This window comes from Staurois parvus, unplaced genomic scaffold (assembly GCF_062004578.1).
Source record: "Staurois parvus isolate SC_StPar_1 unplaced genomic scaffold, SC_StPar_1.0 ptg000059l, whole genome shotgun sequence".
Taxonomy (NCBI): Eukaryota; Metazoa; Chordata; class Amphibia; order Anura; family Ranidae; genus Staurois; species Staurois parvus.
The window spans coordinates 5,202,111-5,221,011 of record NW_028317855.1 but is presented as its reverse complement, the minus strand read 5'-3'; the positions used below and the strand labels follow the sequence as shown (position 1 = coordinate 5,221,011).

General features: G+C 47.8%; 1 protein-coding gene across 1 annotated transcript in view; it reads right to left on the bottom strand.

The window, feature by feature from the left end:
* LYST (lysosomal trafficking regulator) overlaps positions 1 to 5,755 on the bottom strand; it is a 310,685-nt gene extending 304,930 nt beyond the window's left edge. Inside the window, exon 1 of the mRNA XM_089668582.1 lies at positions 5,616 to 5,755. The gene's annotated coding sequence lies outside the window, so the exon portion shown is untranslated. The remainder of the gene's footprint in view (positions 1 to 5,615) is intronic.
* Between the last annotated feature and the right edge of the window lie 13,146 nt (positions 5,756 to 18,901).

The following is an 18,901-nucleotide window of genomic DNA, read 5'->3' as shown; positions in this document are numbered from 1 at the left end:
CTGATGAACACATTTATATTAAGGGGCACTCTGATGAACACATTTATATTAAGGGGCACTCTGATGAACACATTTTTATTAAGGGGCACTCTGATGAACACATTTTTATTAAGGGGCACTCTGATGAACACATTTTTATTAAGGGGCACTCTGATGAACACATTTTTATTAAGGGGCACTCTGATGAACACATTTTTATTAAGGGCACTCTGATGAACACATTTTTATTAAGGGGGCACTCTGATGGGTACATTTTATGCTAAGGGACACTCTGATGGGCACATTCAATGTTGTACCCATCAGCGTACACCTTAACATTAAATGTGCCCATCAGAGTACCCCTTAATATAAATGCGCCCATCAGAGTGCCCCTGTAAGACCACACCCTACCCTGAGGGCAGACAGGAGCTTGCCGAGATCCTTGCTGAAGGATCTGCGTGCTTGTGTACAGGCAGGGAGCGGGAGTCGGAGAGACAGTGAGCTGCAAGGGACGGGGCGCACGCGTGATGTCACTGGTTTCCGTGACGACTGTCCTGTTGAGCAGCAGATCTGTCATTTCAGTCTGGCGGTCCGGGCAGGAGTGCTGCTCGGGCTGTTCTTGGAGCATGGTCTGCCATTTAGTGACTGTAGAAACTTGCAGCTGTATTCTTTTCCAGAAGTGTGATCCAACCATGTGATGAGTCTTCTCCATCCTGTGTTGCCTGTATAAAACATGCTTAGCCATTTTCTGCAACAATTCAGCTGCAGGTTTTCCAGAAAGCAAAGCAAAGTTATGTACTTGCACATTAAGGGGTTATTTTACTAAAGGCAAATAGACTGTGCACTCTGCAAGTGCAGTTGCTCCAGAGCTTAGTAAATGAGCAGAAGCTCTGCTGACTTCCATCATCCAATCACATGCAAACAAAAATGCTGGGGTATTTTTGGTTTTATTTTCCCTTGCATGTGATTGGGCACACCTCTTTTACTAAGCTCTGGAGCAGCTGCACTTTGCAAAGTACAAGGTCTATTTGCCATTAGTATATCAACCCCTAAGTGTCATCCTCAGCTTACTCAATCACACTTTTTTTATGGCTCTGTCTTTTAGGAAATGTATCTGTACAGAACTTTAAAGATTAATTCCAGGCAGGGATACAGTGTTTTTTGTTTTTCGGTGAGTACGAGTACAGATTCTTTCAGTCAAGTACTCGCCGATACCGTTACTTTACGGTGAGATTTGTGTTGACGGACGCAATTCGTACTGCAAAGAATAGCATGCGATTTGAACAGGAATGTGATTCCCATTGCTCCTGTGTGAACCCAGGCTTGTCATAGCCTGAGTTCACACAGGAGCGGCGCAGTGAGGTTTCTCGCAGCAGAGAGTTGGCGAATGATATATACTATGGAGGCAGATGTTCCATATTCTCAGTGGTAGGAGAGAAAGCGGTGGGGATTTCACTTTCTTTCCTCTCCTTTCAGGGATGACAGTTCAGGCTAGAGGGCTGTTGATTGGTCAGCACTGTCACATGGACAGTGCTGACCAATGAAATGCCATCTAGCCTGAACTGTTATCACTGCTAGTAGAGGAGAGAAAGCCGCAGGGATTTGAAATCCCCAGACCTGTTAAGCGTCTCTCTCTCCTGTTCTTGAACGATGACAGTTCTGGCTAGATGGCATCTGATTGGTCAGCACTGTCCATGTGACATTGCTGCAGACCCATCAGAACTCCTGTAGCCCAAAATGTTATCCCTGCAAGGAGAAGGATTAAAAAAAGATGGGGATTTGAACACACATGGGCAAATCACCTAGTGTGAAAGGGACCTGAATATACAGGTAAACCTGAAATTCTCTTTTAGGACCAGTTCACACTTCAAAAATGCACTCCAGATGCATTCCAGATATGTTTTTGCTTTACAGTTCAAACACACAGTTCCGGTGCAGTTTGCTATGCTCCAGAACAGTTCTGTGCAAAAGTTCTACTTTTTTTTCTGCACCGGAAACTGACTGCAACTGACTGCACTGGCGTGAACTAGGGCCAATGGAATACATGGAAAAAAACTGCATGCAATTTTGATGCAGAAGAAAAAAAAATATATAAATACTTCCATACTTATACAAACATTTATGCACATTGTTTATTTTGATCTTTTTTCTACATATACAAAAACGTTTTATACAAAACACATTACAATAGCTAGGCCAACTTCCCTAAAACACATGAATAAAGAATTATCGCTCTGATGAAAGTGATGACTCCACCTCAGTAAACCAGAAAACACAACACTTCTACATCCGTGATCATGAACGTTCTATGCTCCGCAGTCCATGCTGAGAGATGTGGTGGGGCACCTTAAACTACGTCCACTTATTGCCCAATGATAAATCCCACCTGAAGACAGATGCGACTCTTGTAGTAGCTTTCCTCCTACTAAGCAGACACCCTGTTCCCATTGTCCTAGATCTACGTCCATTCTACTCTACACTGCTTTTACTTTTTTGCTACACTTTCTATTTCTACCAGTCTGCTTCTCTAATCTCTAAATACAATCTATATGGCTGCCTTCTTCTGTCTCCTATAGTGCTTTCTATGCTACTGCTTTATTTTAACCTTTGTCTGGGTTCTATATGTCGCCCCCACACCACCTGCTTTAACCCTGAAACGCCTGCAGCACAGTGCCACAACCATATGCATTACACATGATTGCAGGGAGGTTGCGCAGCAGCCCTATTTATATGCATGGTTTGCGTCTGGTGGCGGTACTGTCCGCCTATCATGCCATGGGGTGTAAATTTTGATGCTGCATATCACTCCATTTGGCAACCATTGTAGCTTAAGGTGGGTAGTTGGGAGGTGGTAAAATCATGGCTCAACCAGGGGCGGACTGACAACTCATGGGGCCCCCGGGCAATAGGGGATTATGGGGCCCGTGTCCTTGCCCAAACTCAAAAAAGCCTATAAAAAAGGTACCAAGGGCATCTCATGGGGCCCCTTACTGAGCCCGGGCCGTCGGGCAGTGCCCGAGTTTCCAAATGGTCAGTCCGACCCTGGGCTCAACCGTCTATTTTTACTGCAACCCCCCAAATGAATGGGCTGAAAAATCGCACTGCACTGAATCACACAGATACAGGGACAGCATTCCTGTGCGATTCAGGTGTAAAACTGATTGTGCTGTTTATCCAGACTCTATAATTTATTACAGTATTTACTGTATAAAGCAATGACAATTTACACAGCACTGAACATACTCTGGTAACATGTTAACATCAGTCCCTGCCCTTAAGGAGCCTGAAATCTAAGGTTGGCCATACATTATGCAATTTTCTTATTCAATCTCCTTTTGCTTTAGCCATCAACTATGTAGTGCAAGGGCCTGCCTGATTGCATACAAATTCAAAGTGTTTAGGTTTAACCTCATATTATATGGTTTTGGGAATTCTAAAGGAAACTTGTACAAAAAAAAAAAATCATATAATGTATGGCCACCCTTAGTTACATACTAGGGCCAATTTAGACAGCAGCCAATTAACCTGCTACTGTGTCTTTTGCAGTGTGTGAAGAAACCAGAATAGCCAAATAAAACCCACGTAAGCGCAGGGAAAACATGCAAACTCCATGCAGATAGTGTCCCCATTGAGATTGAATTCAGAGCATATGATGCATGGAACTCACTTTTTTTCTGTTTTTTTTATACCCATGCGGTTTCTTACATAATATGAGCCATGTGCATCCTTCATAATTAAGGGTCACCATACACATTACAATCTAGCCGCACAATCCTTATACAATCAACTTTAGATTTACCAAAACTATGTAATCTGAGCAGCTGCCTACTTTAACCTATCAGTATATCCAATCAGGGGCAGGCCCTCGTGTCTACCTTACTGAGTTATGGTGATGTCAAACCTTTAAACAAACAAGTGACATATTAATGGTGGCCATACACTCTACAGTATATGATCGATTTTTTTCTTCCCCGATCACTCTCATCCAAAAGTAATAATTGATTTATAGTTGACAACCCATTTGACATACGACAAGCCGAAAAGTGGATTTGATCAATAGTTAAAGGATAAGTTCACCTTCAGGCTAGGTTCACACCTATGCAGGTTGCATTTGAGGCGTTCCGGCATTGTGTTTTGTTTTACGTTTTTGCACTTGCGTTTTTAACGCATTTTGGGGGGGTATTTTCATGTTTTTCTTGTTGCCAGGCGAGATTTAAAAACGCAAAACGCATCATAAATGCAGATAAAACGTGGCAAAACGCAATACATGCTTTTCTGCAGGGTTCCCATTGAAGTCTATAGAACCAAAAATGCAATGTTCTGCATTCAAAAATGTCCCTGACCCTTTCCAAAAAACGCACCGGGTGAAAATGCAGAGATGTGAACATGTCCCATAGGAAATCATGTTAAATGGACTGAATTTTGGACAGAGTGAAGAGGGATTAGAACCCCTGTCCATTTTTATTGCTGTCTGTTTCTGCTTTAGGAAGATTCACTCTCTGCTTGTCCTGTTTACCATTATCATTTAAAGTGAAAGTCAGTTCCCCCAGTTTCAGAATGTCTGCCGCAATCCCACTATAAGTCGCTGATTGCCGCCCTTACTAGTTAACATTATTTTAAAAATTCCAGTATATATACCGCCATTCGTAAACACTAAAACTTTCACGTAACCAATTAATTTACACGTATTGGGATTTTTTTTTAGCAAAGACATGCAACGAATACATTTTGGCCTATATTTACGATGAAATTTGATTAAATTTTTTTACTGGACATAGCAAAAAGTCAAAACATGTTTTTTTCTCAAAATGGTGGCTCTTTTTATAGTCAAAAAATAAAAAACGCACAGGTGAGCAAATACCACTGAACGAAATCTCAATTTGTGTGAAAAAAAAAAAAAGACGCAAATCTCATTTGGGTGTAGCGTTGCATGACCGCGCAATTGTCAGTTAAAGTAACGCAGAGCCGTAACACAAAAAAATGGAAGGGGGGGGGTAAATCCTCAGGAAAGCAAGTGGTTAAGGGATGCGGACATTAACGAATGTAAACGGATGATCATTCATTTACATCCCCTAGTCCATAGAAATACATGGGTGTCCGTTTTTCGTCCATAAATGGACATACGTAATGCCCGGGTGAAACTGATGTGAAAGGGAATTATGACTGTCAGATTGTACAGCCACCATTAATCCTGCCAGAGCCAAACAGGAATCCACAGCAGACGAAGTTATGCTCCAAGTATCATACAAATGACTTGCCTAGCACTGATCACTACAGCAGAGAGCAGATGAAAACAAGGATGACAGATCAATAACCAACCAGTGTGCAGGGATCACTGACCAAACTTGGAGAATCACTCATCACCAACAGGTCATTACAACAACAACAAATATATATGAAATATACAGAAATATAGTAATACATTAGACGTGTAAAGCACAGCACATCAGCCAGTCCCCCTGTACAGATCATGTATACAATAGGCTGTCATCTGAACTGTCAGCAGCACACAGACGTCCATGCTTTCCAGCATCCATCCGAGGAGATCTTTTTCTCCGTTCAGCAATCCATACTCTATAGCAGAACACACAGACCGTCCCGGGGAGATGACAGCACACAGGCCATGCCGCTCCTACCTGCCCGCTCCCGGGGAGGACACGCTCCAGGACTCAGCACACCGGCGCGCACACTGCTCCCCGGCGTCCAGCTGATCCTACAGCCCAGCCTGTCATTCCGCTGATACCGCGAGACTAGCCGAGTCATGCGCAACACGGCGCCACCACGAGACCGGCTCTGGGGAGTACTGCGTCATGACTGATGCAGGCGGAACAGGACGGCTGTCTTCTGCGCACGCGCGAGAGTTGTTACATAATGGAAGCCTGACGTAGTTTTTATCTAATTATATTTTGGTAAAATGTAATTTCGAGGTAACAATTATTGTTGACCCAATTAATGACATACTTTTAGTTTATCCCACTGTTTTATGTATGGCAGATATCAAACGTTCGCATGCATTAGGATGCTGCGCACAGTGACAAAGTAGAACTGTAGGCAAAACTTTTTGTTTTCTTTCTGGATAGAGTAAGGAGGACTATAATAACCCTTGTCCAGTTTTTTCTTTTTCCCTCTGTGTCCAATTTGGGATACTACACTTCAGTGTCCCGCAGCCAAATCAGGACGTATGTGAAATTCCGTGCAAAAATGAAGACATTCATTGGGGACCCCCAAGTGACGTGAGCTAGTGTCCCAATTGAAAGATTTCCCCTCTTTTATATTTCTGGGGATAACCCACAATTTGGGGGTTTCTTTTACTTTCACTTTCCATGATAATGGTAAACAGAACAAATCTCCCTAATGGGGGCACAGACAGCAAAACAAAAATACAATAAATAAGTGTCATGGGCTAATCCATCTCTGCTCTGTCCAAAACTAAATCAAACGTTTTGCCTTTTGTTATAATAATGAGCATAAAGTGCTGTGCTACCACGGTGCTATAACCCCTTCATTTACTATACATACAATGATCAGTCCAATCCCAATCATATACACTATATTGCCAAATGTATTGGGACACCCCTCCAAACCATTGGATTCAGGTGTTCCAAACACCTCCATGACCACAGATGTATAAAATCAACAACCTAGGCATGCAGACTGCTTCTGCAAATGTGTGAAAGAATGGGTCGCTCTCAGGAGCTCAGTGAATTCAAGCGTGGTACCATGATAGGTTGCAACCTGAGCAATAAGTCCATCAGTGAAATTTACTTGCTACAAAATTTTCCACGATCAACTATTAGTAGTATTATAACAAAGTGGAAGCAATTGGGAACAACAGAAACTCAGCCATGAAGTGGTAGGCCACATAAAATGACAGAGTGGGGTCAGGGCATGCTGAAGCACACAGTGCGCAGAAGTCGCCAACTGTCTGCAGAGTCAATATCTAAAGATCTCCAAATTCAATATGCCTTCAGATTAGCTCAACAACAGTGCATAGAGAGCTTCATGGAATGGGTTTTCCATGGCCGAGCAACTGTATCCAAGCTGTACATCACCAAGTGCACTGCAAAGCGTCATGCAGTGGTGTAAAGCATGCCGCCACTGGACTCTAGAGCAGAGGAGACATGTTATCTGGAGTGACGAATTCACGCTTTTCTTTCTGGCAATCTGATGGACATGTCTGGGCTTGACCAGAAGAAAAGTACTTGCCTGACTGCATTGTTCCAAGTGTAAAATTTGATGGAGGGGGGATTATGGTGTTGGGTTGTTTTTCAGGGGTTGGACTTGGCCCCTTAGTTCCAGTGAAGGGAACTCTTAAGGTGTCAGCATACCAAGACATTTTGAACAATTTCATGCTCCCAACTTTTTGGGAACAGTTTGGGGATGGCCCCTTCCTATTCCAGCATGACTGTGCATCAGTGCACAAATCAAGGACCATAAAGACATGGATGAGCGAGTTTGAGGTGGAGGAACTTGACTGGCCTGCACAGAGTCCTGACCTCAACCCGATAGAACACCTTTGGGATGAATTACAGCGGAGTCTGCAAGCCAGGCCTTCTTGTCCATCATTAGTGCCTGACCTCACAAATGCACTTCTGGAAGAATGGTCAAATATTCCCATAGACACACTCCTAAACCTTGTGGACAGCCTTTTCAGAAGAGTTGAAACTGTTATAGCTGCAAAGGGTGGGCCAACTCAATATTGAACCCTACAGACTAAGACCTGGATTCCATTAAAGTTTATGTGCATGTAAAGGTAGGCATCCCAATACTTTTGGCAATAATTGGTATAGTTCACTGAAATCACAGTTCAGTGTTATCCTTTTATGAATATTTTCTCCAGTTCCTTTATTCCACCAGTTTGTGCCAATATAATTATATAATGACATGGATGTCCTCCACAAGATGCGCTCTAACCTGTACATCCTGTACAACCTGTACAAGATGCGCTCTAACCTGACACCCCCCACTGTACAGCGCTTCACTATAAAGATCAGTGAATTGCTGTTTCTCTGCCTCCTTCTGACTTGCCCCCTTGCAGTCTCCACCCCAACCTCTTTAAGCCCCTTATGCAGCTGAGAACAGAGGTGATCTGGTCATTTAAAAATAAAAAAAAAGTATTTAGAATATAAAGGGTTGGACAAAAAACTGGAAACACTACATGATATGCCAGTGTAAAATGGACAAAAAACTGGAAAACTAAAAATTCTTCCTGCGCCAAGTGAAACACCCTACTACAGGATCTATCCTGCTGCTGTGCAATGTGGTGAACACAAAATGTGATAAATATAAATAAACAGCGCAAACATAGACCTCTATATCAAATCAATACATAAAGTGCAAACATATATAGAAAATTATATTAATAGTGAAAGTCCATCATAGTTAATAGACAACAAAAGTTCAGAAATCTCAAAAAAAATATTTTTTGTGCAAAAAAATCACAAATTCTTCTTCTAATGTAAAGAAAAAACTTCCACCTTCCACCCGTGCAAACCAACATCAAATGCACTCACCAAATTTAGGTGAATGAAACGCCTTTTAGGAATTTGTATGGGATCCTAAACCCTCTTTCGTATCCACTCTATAGGAATCCTCACCTTCAGTGTAGGCTCCACCATACAATCGGGGAGAGAAAATCTCAGATAGTGTGATATTGCAAAATACCGTTTTTAAATAAAAACAAGGATTAAGGCCACTCACATTTAAATCACTTTAAAAAGGCATATTTATTAGGACAAGCTTCTTCCAAATGGACAATGATTGTCAGACAACCTCCTCAGGAATCTCACATCACAGCTCCAGGATACAGCAGAAGCTCCACAGAGACCAGACGTACGGGGTAAAAACCGGAAATGCGTCACCGGAAGACGCATTTCCGGTTTTTACCCCGTACGTCTGACGTCACTTCCGGTGAGTGGAGCGCACGCTGAGCGGTGCATTCCAGCGGCCATCTTTTGGGATCTGTGCATGTTTGGTCTCTGTGGAGCTTCTGCTGTATCCTGGAGCTGTGATGTGAGATTCCTGAGGAGGTTGTCTGACATTCATTGTCCATTTGGAAGAAGCTTGTCCTAATAAATATGCCTTTTTAAAGTGATTTAAATGTGAGTGGCCTTAATCCTTGATTTTATTTAAAAACGGTATTTTGCAATATCACACTATCTGAGATTTTTCTCTCCCCGATTGTATGGTGGAGCCTACACTGAAGGTGAGGATTCCTATAGAGTGGATACGGAAAGAGGGTTTAGGATCCCATACAAATTCCTAAAAGGCGTTTCATTCACCTAAATTTGGTGAGTGCATTTGATGTTGGTTTGCACGGGTGGAAGGTGGAAGTTTTTTCTTTACATTAGAAGAAGAATTTGTGATTTTTTTGCACAAAAAAATATTTTTTTTGAGATTTCTGAACTTTTGTTGTCTATTAACTATGATGGACTTTCACTATTAATATAATTTTTCTATATATGTTTGCACTTTATGTATTGATTTGATATAGAGGTCTATGTTTGCGCTGTTTATTTATATTTAAAAAACTGGAAACACTACATGATATGCAGGTGTGAAAGTGATGGCATGTTTAGTGTTGAAAGCGGAAGTGATATAACACGCTATTGCTTCCGCTGCATGATGAGACACCTAGCTAGCAGATGAGAAGCCTCACTTTAACCACTTGCCTACCAGGCACTTATACCCCCTTATTTACCAGGCCAATTTTCAGCGCTGCCGCACTTTGATTGACAATTGCACGGTCATGCAACATTGTACCCATATGAAATTTTGATCATTTTTTTCTCACAAATAGAGCTATCTTTTGGTGGTATTTAATCGCCACTGGGCGCTTTACTTTTTGCGCTATAAATAAAAAAGGTGCAAAAAATTTGAAAAAAAGTTCTTTGTTTCTATTATAAAATTTTTCAAACAGGTAATTTTCTCCTTCACTGATGTGCGTTGATGAGGCAGCACTGATGGGCACTGATAGGCGGCACTGATGGGCACTGATAGGCACACTAAAGGGCACTGATAGGCAGTACTAATGAGGTGGCACGGATAGGCGGCACTGATAGACAGCACTAATGAGGTGTCACGGATAGGCGGCAATAATATGCAGCACTGATAGGTGACACTGATGATGGGTACTGATAGACGGCACTGACTGGCATCACTGCTGGGCACTGACTGGCGGCACTGACTGGCACAACCGCTGGGCACTGACTGGTGGCACTGACTGGCAGCACTGCTGGGCTGCACTGGTGGGTGGCACTGGTAGGTGGGTGGCACTGGTGGGCACAGGTGGGTGGCACTGCTGGGCACAGGTAGGTGGCACTTCTGGGCACAGGTGTGTGACACTGCAGAGTGGCACAGGTGGATGCACTGCTGGGCACAGGTGGGTGCACTGCTGGGCACAGGTGGGTGATCTGCTGGGCACAGGTGGGCGGAGTTAGTGGGCGCACTGCTGGGCACAGGTGGGCGGAACTTGCGGGTGGCACTGTTGGGCACCGATCATCAGGGCACTGCATCAGGGCACTGACAACTGCCGGTTCTCGGCAGTACTTTCCTCACGATCTGACAGCGTGAGGAAAGTGCAGCCGAGAACCGGTACTTGCATTTCCCTCTGATCAGCGTGTCATTGGACACCGCTGATCAGGTGGTAAAAGGCCGCTGTGATCGGCCTTTTACCACATCACGTGATCAGCTGTGTCCGTAGGACACAGCGATCACGGAGATCGCCGGGTGCGCACCCCCTGGGGCGCGCAGGAGAGCGCGTTCTGGTGGGACGTCATATGACATCCACCCAGAACTGGCCAGCCGCAGTGCAGCCGTCATTCGGCTATCTGCAGTCGGCTACTAGTTAATCATTAACTGCGTGCACTGCTAGTAATTCGGAGTAATGTCAGAGCTTGCTGACCTTCAAATTGTTGGTACCTATTTAGCTGGTGACTCTGTGATTGAAGATGGCAATTTATTTGCCATGTCATGAGATGCAGTATCAACAGTTATGACAGCATATACAGTTTCCGGGTAAATGTTGTCTGATAAGCATAACCACAATCGACATAAGTCCATAATGGGCATGGTGTTGACTCAGCTTCAGATGATCCACATTGGCTCACAACTGATATGATCCAGAAATATTTAGACAGAATAAAAGTGAATAAAGCACCTGGACTAGATGGCATACACTAGGGCTCAAAATTTCAAGTCCTGAGCTACTAACCAGGACTTAAGAGTTAAACTCTACTAGTTGCCCCACCCAACCCCTACCCTGCCCCACCCTTAAATGCGCACTCATAAATTATCTCATGAAATGACACTGTTAAATGTTTTATGCAGTATGAAGGAAGGGAAGGAAGAAAGGAAATGGCAGAAAGGGAGGGAGAAAGGGAGGGAGAAAGGGAGGGAGGGAGAAAGGGAGGGAGAAAGGGAGGGAGGGAGAAAGGGAGGGAGAAAGGGAGGGAGGGAGAAAGGGAGGGAGAAAGGGAGGGAGGGAGAAAGGGAGGGAGGGAGAAAGGGAGGGAGGGAGAATGGGAGGGAGGGAGAATGGGAGGGAGGGAGAATGGGAGGGAGGGAGGGAGAATGGGAGGGAGGGAGAAAGGGAGGGAGGGAGGGAGAAAGGGAGGGAGGGAGAAAGGGAGGGAGGGAGGGAGAAAGGAGGGAGGGAGGGAGGGAGAAAAGGGAGAAAGGGAGGGAGGGAGGGAGGGAGAAAGGGAGGGAGGGAGGGAGAAAGGGAGGGAGGGAGGGAGGGAGAGAGGGAGGGAGAAAGGGAGGGAGGGAGGGAGGGAGAAAGGGAGGGAGGGAGGGAGGGAGAAAGGGAGGGAGGGAGGGAGGGAGGGAGGGAGAAAGGGAGGGAGGGAGGGAGGGAGGGAGAAAGGGAGGGAGGGAGGGAGAAAGGGAGGGAGGGAGGGAGGGAGGGAGAAAGGGAGGGAGGGAGGGAGGGAGAAAGGGAGGGAGGGAGAAAGGGAGGGAGGGAGGGAGGGAGAAAGGGAGGGAGGGAGGGAGGGAGAAAGGGAGGGAGGGAGGGAGGGAGAAAGGGAGGGAGGGAGGGAGGGAGAAAGGGAGGGAGGGAGAAAGGGAGGGAGGGAGGGAGGGAGAAAGGGAGGGAGGGAGGAGGGAGAAAGGGAGGGAGGGAGGGAGAAAGGGAGGGAGGGAGAAAGGGAGGGAGGGAGAAAGGGAGGGAGGGAGAAAGGGAGGGAGGGAGAAAGGGAGGGAGGGAGGGAGAAAGGGAGGGAGGGAGGGAGAAAGGGAGGGAGGGAGAAAGGGAGGGAGAAAGGGAGGGAGGGAGAAAGGGAGGGAGGGAGAAAGGGAGGGAGGGAGAAAGGGAGGGAGAAAGGGAGGGAGGGAGGGAGGGAGGGAGAGAGGGAGGGAGAAAGGGAGGGAGGGAGAAAGGGAGAAAGGGAGGGAGAAAGGGAGGGAGGGAGAAAGGGAGGGAGGGAGAAAGGGAGGGAGGGAGAAAGGGAGGGAGGGAGAAAGGGAGGGAGGGAGGGAGGGAGAAAGGGAGGGAGGGAGAAAGGGAGGGAGGGAGAAAGGGAGGGAGGGAGGAGAAAGAAGGGAGGGAGGGAGGGAGGGAGGGAGAAAGGGAGAAAGGGAGGGAGGGAGAAAGGGAGGGAGGGAGAAAGGGAGGGAGGGAGGGAGGGAGAAAGGGAGGGAGGGAGGGAGGGAGAAAGGGAGGGAGGGAGGGAGGGAGAAAGGGAGGGAGGGAGGGAGGGAGAGGGAGGGAGGGAGGGAGGGAGAGGGAGGGAGGGAGGAAGGGAGAGAGAGGGAGAGAGAGGGAGGGAGGAAGGGAGAGAGAGGGAGGGAGGAAGGGAGAGAGAGGGAGGGAGGAAGGGAGAGAGAGGGAGGGAGAAAGGGAGGGAGGGAGGGAGGGAGGGAGAGAGGGAGAAAGGGAGGGAGGGAGAAAGGGAGGGAGAAAGGGAGGGAGGGAGAAAGGGAGGGAGGGGGGGAGAGAGGGGGGGAGGGAGGAGGGAGAAAGGGAGGGAGGGAGGGGGGGAGGGAGGGAGAAAGGGGGGAGGGAGGGAAAGGGAGGGAGGGAGAAAGGGAGGGAGAAAGGGAGGGAGGGAGGGAGAAAGGGAGGGAGAAAGGGAGGGAGGGAGGGTGGAAGGAAGGGAGAGAGGGAGGGAGAGAGGGAGGGAGGGAGGGAGGGGGGGGAGGGAGGGAGGGAGGGGGGGAGGGAGGGAGGGGGGGAGGGAGGGAGGGGAGGGAGAAAGGGAGGGAGAAAGGGAGGGAGAAGGGAGGGAGGGAGGGAGAAGGGGAGGGAGGGAGGGAGGGAGAAGGGGAGGGAGGGAGGGAGGGAGAAAGGGAGGGAGGGGAGGGGTGGGATGGGAGAAAGGGAGGGGAGGGAAGGAGGGGTGGGAGGTAAGTGTGGAAGGGAGGGGTAGGAGGGAGGGTAGAATTATGGGTGGGAAAGGAGAGGTGGAAGGAAGAGAGGAAGGGGTGCAAAGGAAGGAAGGGGTGGAAGGGAGGAGGAGTGGAAGTGAGGAGGTGTGGAGGAAGGGAGGGACGTATGGGAAGGAAGATTGGAAGGGGTGGAAGGAAGGAAGGCAGGGAGGGATGGAGGGGTGGAAGGAAGGGAGGAAGGGAAGAAAAGAGTAGGTGGAAGGAAGGGTGGGAGGGGTGAAAGGGAGGGATGGAAGGAAGAGAGGGAGGGGTGGAAAGGGAGGGAGGTGTAGAAGGAATGAAGGGTGGGAGGGAGGGGTGGGACATAAGGGTGGGAGCAAGGGGTGGGAAGGAAGGGGAGGGGTGAAGGGAGGGGGGTGGAAGGTGGGGTGGATGGAAGGCAGGGAGAAGTGGAAGGGGTGGGTGGAAGGAAGGAAGGGAGGGGTGGGTGGAGGGGAGGAGTGAAAGGAAGGAAGGGAGGTTAGGAAGGGAGGGGTGGGTGGAAGGAAAGGAGGAGTGGGTGGAAGGAAGGATGGGAGGGGTGGAAGGAAGGATGGGAGGGGTGGAAGGAAGGAAGGGAGGGGTGAAAAGAAGGGAGGGGTGGAAAGAAAGGGAAGAGTTGGTGGAAAGAAGTGAGGGAGGGGTAGAAGGAAGGGAGGAGGGGTGGAAGGGAGGTAAGTGTGGAAGGGAGAGAGGGAGGGAGGGGTGGAAGGAAGGGTGGGAAGGGAGGGAAGGAAGAGAGGAAGGGGTGCAAAGGGAGGGAGGGAGGGAGGAAGGGGTGCAAAGGGAGGGAGGGAGGAGTGGAAGTGAGGAGGTGTGGAAGGAAGGGAGGAGATATGGGAAGGAAGGTTGGGAGGGAGGGAGGGGTAGAAGGAATGGAAGGAAGGGGGAAGTCAGGGAGGGATGGAGGGAGGGGTAGAAGGAAGGACGGGTGGGATGAAAGGGTGGGATGAAAGGGTGGGAGGGAGGGGTGGAAGGAAGGGAGGGAGGAAAGAGTAAGTGGAAGTAAGGGTGGGAGGGGTGAAAGGGAGGGATGCAAGGAAGAGAGGGAGGGGTGGAAAGGAAGGGAGGGGTTGAAGGGAGCGAGGTGTAGAAGGAAGGGTGGGAGGAAGGGGACGGGTGAAGGGAGGGGGGTGGAAGGTGGGGTGGATGGAAGGCAGGGAGGGAGGGAGAGGTGGAAGGGGTGGGTAGAAGGAAGGAAGGGAGGTTAGGAAGGGAGGGGTGGGTGGAAGAAAGGAAAGGAGGTTATGAAGGGAGGGGTGGGTGGAAGAAAGGAAAGGAGGAGTGGGTGGAAGGAAGGATGGGAGGGGTGGAAGGAAGGGAGGGGTGGAAAGAAAGGGAAGGGTTGGTGGAAAGAAGTGAGGAAGGGGTGGAAAGAAGGGAGAGAGAGGTGGAAGGAAGGGAGAGATGGAAAGAAGTGAGGGAGGGTGGAAGGAAGGGAGGGGTGAGTGGAACGAAAGGAGAGATGGGTGGGTGGAGGGAAGGAAGGGAGGGGTGGGTAGAAGGAAGTGAGGGAGGACTGGAAGGAAGGGAGGGTGTCAGGGAACAAGATCGTTGCAGCACATGAATCTGCACAGGCACAGGATCCCAACAAGGCATATAGGCAGGCGGGCACTAGGACCCAGGCGCGCCTGTCACCAATGATGGAACTGGCAGGCACTAGGACCCAGGCGTGCCTGTGGGCGCTGGGTGGGCTATTTAAGGAGCACCTCAATGATGATTCACTGCTGACTGGTCTTCAGCTTTCCCCTGTGTCCTGCTGTTCCTGTGTGATTCCTTTGGTGCTGACCCGGCTTGTTCCTGACCCGACTCTGATTGCTCTCCTGCTCCTGGTTCCTGACTTCGGCTCTGCTCCTGACTTTGGCTTCTCCTACTGATTCTGTACCTTGCTACCCAACTGTTGATGACCTTGGCTTCCTTTGACCCTGCTCCTGTCCTGTGTCCTCGCTACCTACCTGCTCTGCTGCACATCAGGCTGTCAGGGCAGGGCTGTGGAACGGACAGGTAGGCCTAGTGGCAGGGTAACGCACTGGCTGACGACAACTACCACCAACAGACCGAAGTCCCTCAGGGCGCGGAGTCTAAGTCCCAGGCTGCCCTTCACCAGGGCCCTGATGGTGGGGTTGGACTTGACGCAGCCAGGAACCAGGTCGTGGCCCCCGAGACACCCCGGCTGCGGTAATGGCCGCCGCCAATGGCGTGTAGCTGGTAAGAATGACAATAGCGTAGTCAGGCAGGCCAGGTCAACAACAACGGGACAAAACGGTACAGAACAGTAGACAGAGAATCACAGGTCACGAGCTGGGTTCAGCAACGGAAGGTCAGTTCGAAGGAAAACACAGAGAATGGTCTTAGTCACAAGCAGAGTCAGATACCAGAAGAGTCACGAGAGTATACACAGAGCTGTAGCAAGACAAAGACACAAGTGCATAGAGCATGTGCAGATCACAGGCTTATATGAACTCAGCCACACCCCTCTGGGGGATGGACCTAAAGGCATAAAAGATTCCCACCATGCTCAGCAGAAATCCAAGATGGATGCCAGCACATGGAGTAACATAACCTCTGGGAAAAAGTAGGACCTTGACACAGGCATTATCCAGAACCTGCTCTGTCTGCTATTACAATACTCAAATCAGAGGATACACTGCCTTCTCAGGCCATCATCTGCAAGAGCCACAAGCATCTGCAAGAGCCACCTCAGGCGCTCTTGTTCCCCTGGTCCCTAGACTCCCTCTGTTCCAACCTCAGCGGGGTCAGGGCTAGTGACACAAGTGAGGCCGACCTCGTCAATTCAGTCTCCTATCAGGTACGTGACAGAGGGGTGGGTGGAAGGAAGGGAGGTTGGACTCACATGACTCAGTCAATTGCTTCAGAGCTGTCGACTGCTCTGTGTTCAATTTCCCGCCCACACATCCTCTGAAGCTGCATGAACTGGAGAGTGGGCAGGCATAGGGTAAGACAGAATAGATCCAGCCTCTCTCCCCTCTTCTCCTATTGGTGCAGAGGATGGGGGGAGGGGCTGGACACTGAGGAGCACTCAGCGGGGGGGCAGAAAAAAACGGAACGTGCGCGATGATCGATGCAGCGGTGGGGGCAATAACAAGCAGCGATCTCCTTTATGACTTTCAATGAAGCAGCTGGAAGCTGCTTTCCTCCTCTCCCCCCCACAGCTTCCAGCTGCTTCCCTCCTCTCCCCCCCACAGCTTCCAGCTGCTTCATTGAAAGCCATACAGGAGATTGCTGCTTGTCACCACCCCCACCACTGCCCCTCCCACACACCCCTAGCCCCGGCGCTGCTCGCACCCACCTTATTTCCACTCGCCCAATGCGAGCAGGCGAGTGGAAATTTAGAGAGCTTACATACACCCACGGATCCTTAAAGAATTGAGCTCTGTAATTTCAAAGCCATTTCTCATTTTTAGGGACTCTGGCATAGTACCACTGGAATGGCATAACACCAATGTGGTGCTTATATTTAAAACGGGATCAAATTCTTTACCAAGTAACAATAGACCTGTTAGTTTAACATCTAAAGTTGGGAAGATACTAGAGAGTTTAATAAAATACCACATAGATCGAGTTCTTGCTGAAAAAAATATTTGAAGCAACAGACAGCATGGATTCATGAAAGACAGAAATTGTCAAACAAATCTGATTTTTTTTTTTTATGAGGAGGTGAGCAAAACCTTGGACAGAGCGGTGGCGGTGGACGTGGTATACTTTTGCAAAAGCGTTTGACACAGTTCCCCACACATGGCTAATGTGTACAGTAAAGTCTACAGGCATGGAAAAATCAGTATGTAAATGGATAGAAAACTGGCTAAAAGATCATATTCAAAGAGTAGTGGTTAATGATTCATACTCTTAATGGTCTAGGATTGTCAGTGGTGTACCCCAGGGTTCAGTGTTGGAACCCTTACTTTTTAATACATTTATAAACAATATAGGGTCTGGGATAAAAAATAAAATTTCAGTCTTTGCAGATGACACCAAGCTGTGCAGTGGACTAACATCCTTACAGGATGTCCCCAATTTACAAGCCAACCTCAATGTACTGTGTAATTGGGCAACTATGTGGCAAATGAGACTTAATGTTGATAAATGTAAGGTTATGCACTTGGGGGCTAAGAATATGCATGCATCATTCATAGGGGGGGGGGGGGGGGGGAGTACAACTGGGGGAAACAATGGTGGAGAAGAATCTGGGAGTTCTGGTAAATCACAAGCATGCAATGCCAAGCTGTAGTTTCTGAAGCAAGCAATATCCTTTCGTATAGACTCGAGAGGGAGAGAGAGAGACATCATTTTACCCCTGTACAAATCATTAGTAAGACCTCATGTGGAATATGCAGTTCAGTTTTGGGCACCAATTCGCGAAAAGAACATTGGGGAACTGGAGAAAGTGCAGAGAAGGGCAGACAAACTGATGAGAAGCATGGATGAGCTCAGCTATGAGGAAAGATTAGGGGAACTGAATTTATTCTGTCTTGAGAAGAGGAGATTAAGAGGGGATATGATCAACATGTATAAATACATCAGTGGTTCATATAGTGGACTCGGTGTTATGTTATTCACCCTGAGGTCAACAGAGAGCACAAGGAGGCACTCTTTATACATCTGGAGGAAAAGAGATTTAATCTCCAAATACAGAAAGGTTTCTTCACAGTAAGAGCTGTAAAAATGTGGAATAGACTCCCAGCTCAGTGGATTGCTTGAAAAAAAAGGCCTGGATTCTTTCCTTCATACACATAATAATACATACACATAAAACATAATATAACTGGATACTAACATTTATAGGAAAAGTTAATACAGGGAATATCCTATTGCCTCTCAGGGGATCAGAAAGGAATTTTTTCCCCTAAAGGAGCAAATTGGATCATGCTTTGCTGTTTTGTTTTTTTTGCCTTTCTTTGAATAAACTGTGGGTATAGGATTATAACTTTTTTTTTTATGGTTGAACTAGATGGACTTTTGTCTTTTTTCAGCCAGACTAACCAACTAACATGTTACTATATGTAGTATGTAGTAAGTGAGCATAGACTACATGCAAGGGCTGAAAATGTGAGCACCAAACGTCTTATTTAAAGTAGTTGTAATGATAGAATGTTTTTGATATTAATGCATTCTGTGTGCTGCTCCCCTCCCCCCGCCAACCTCCCTTATAGCTGAGCCCAATATTGATCCAGAGCTGTGCCCAAGAGCAGTGGCTCTCTCTCCTCACTGGAGATCGAGGCAGCAGCAAGAACCATAGGATCCTGCTACTGTGAATCACAGCCAGTGAGCCAATGAGGAGAAAGTGGGGGGTGGGGCTCTATGTGTATTTTGGAAGCATAGAGCTGGGCTCACTCCAGTGCCCCATAGTATGCCGCTTGCTATTGGGGGCACTGGCCAAGGGGAAGAAGCCAGGAGTGCTAGGGGACCAAAGAAGAAGAGAATTGGGGCTGGTCTGTACTAAACCACTGCACAGAGCAGGTAAGTGACATCTTTGTTATATTTTTTTTTGTTCTAAGCCGAACCTTTAATAACTGTGCCATACACCCACACATTT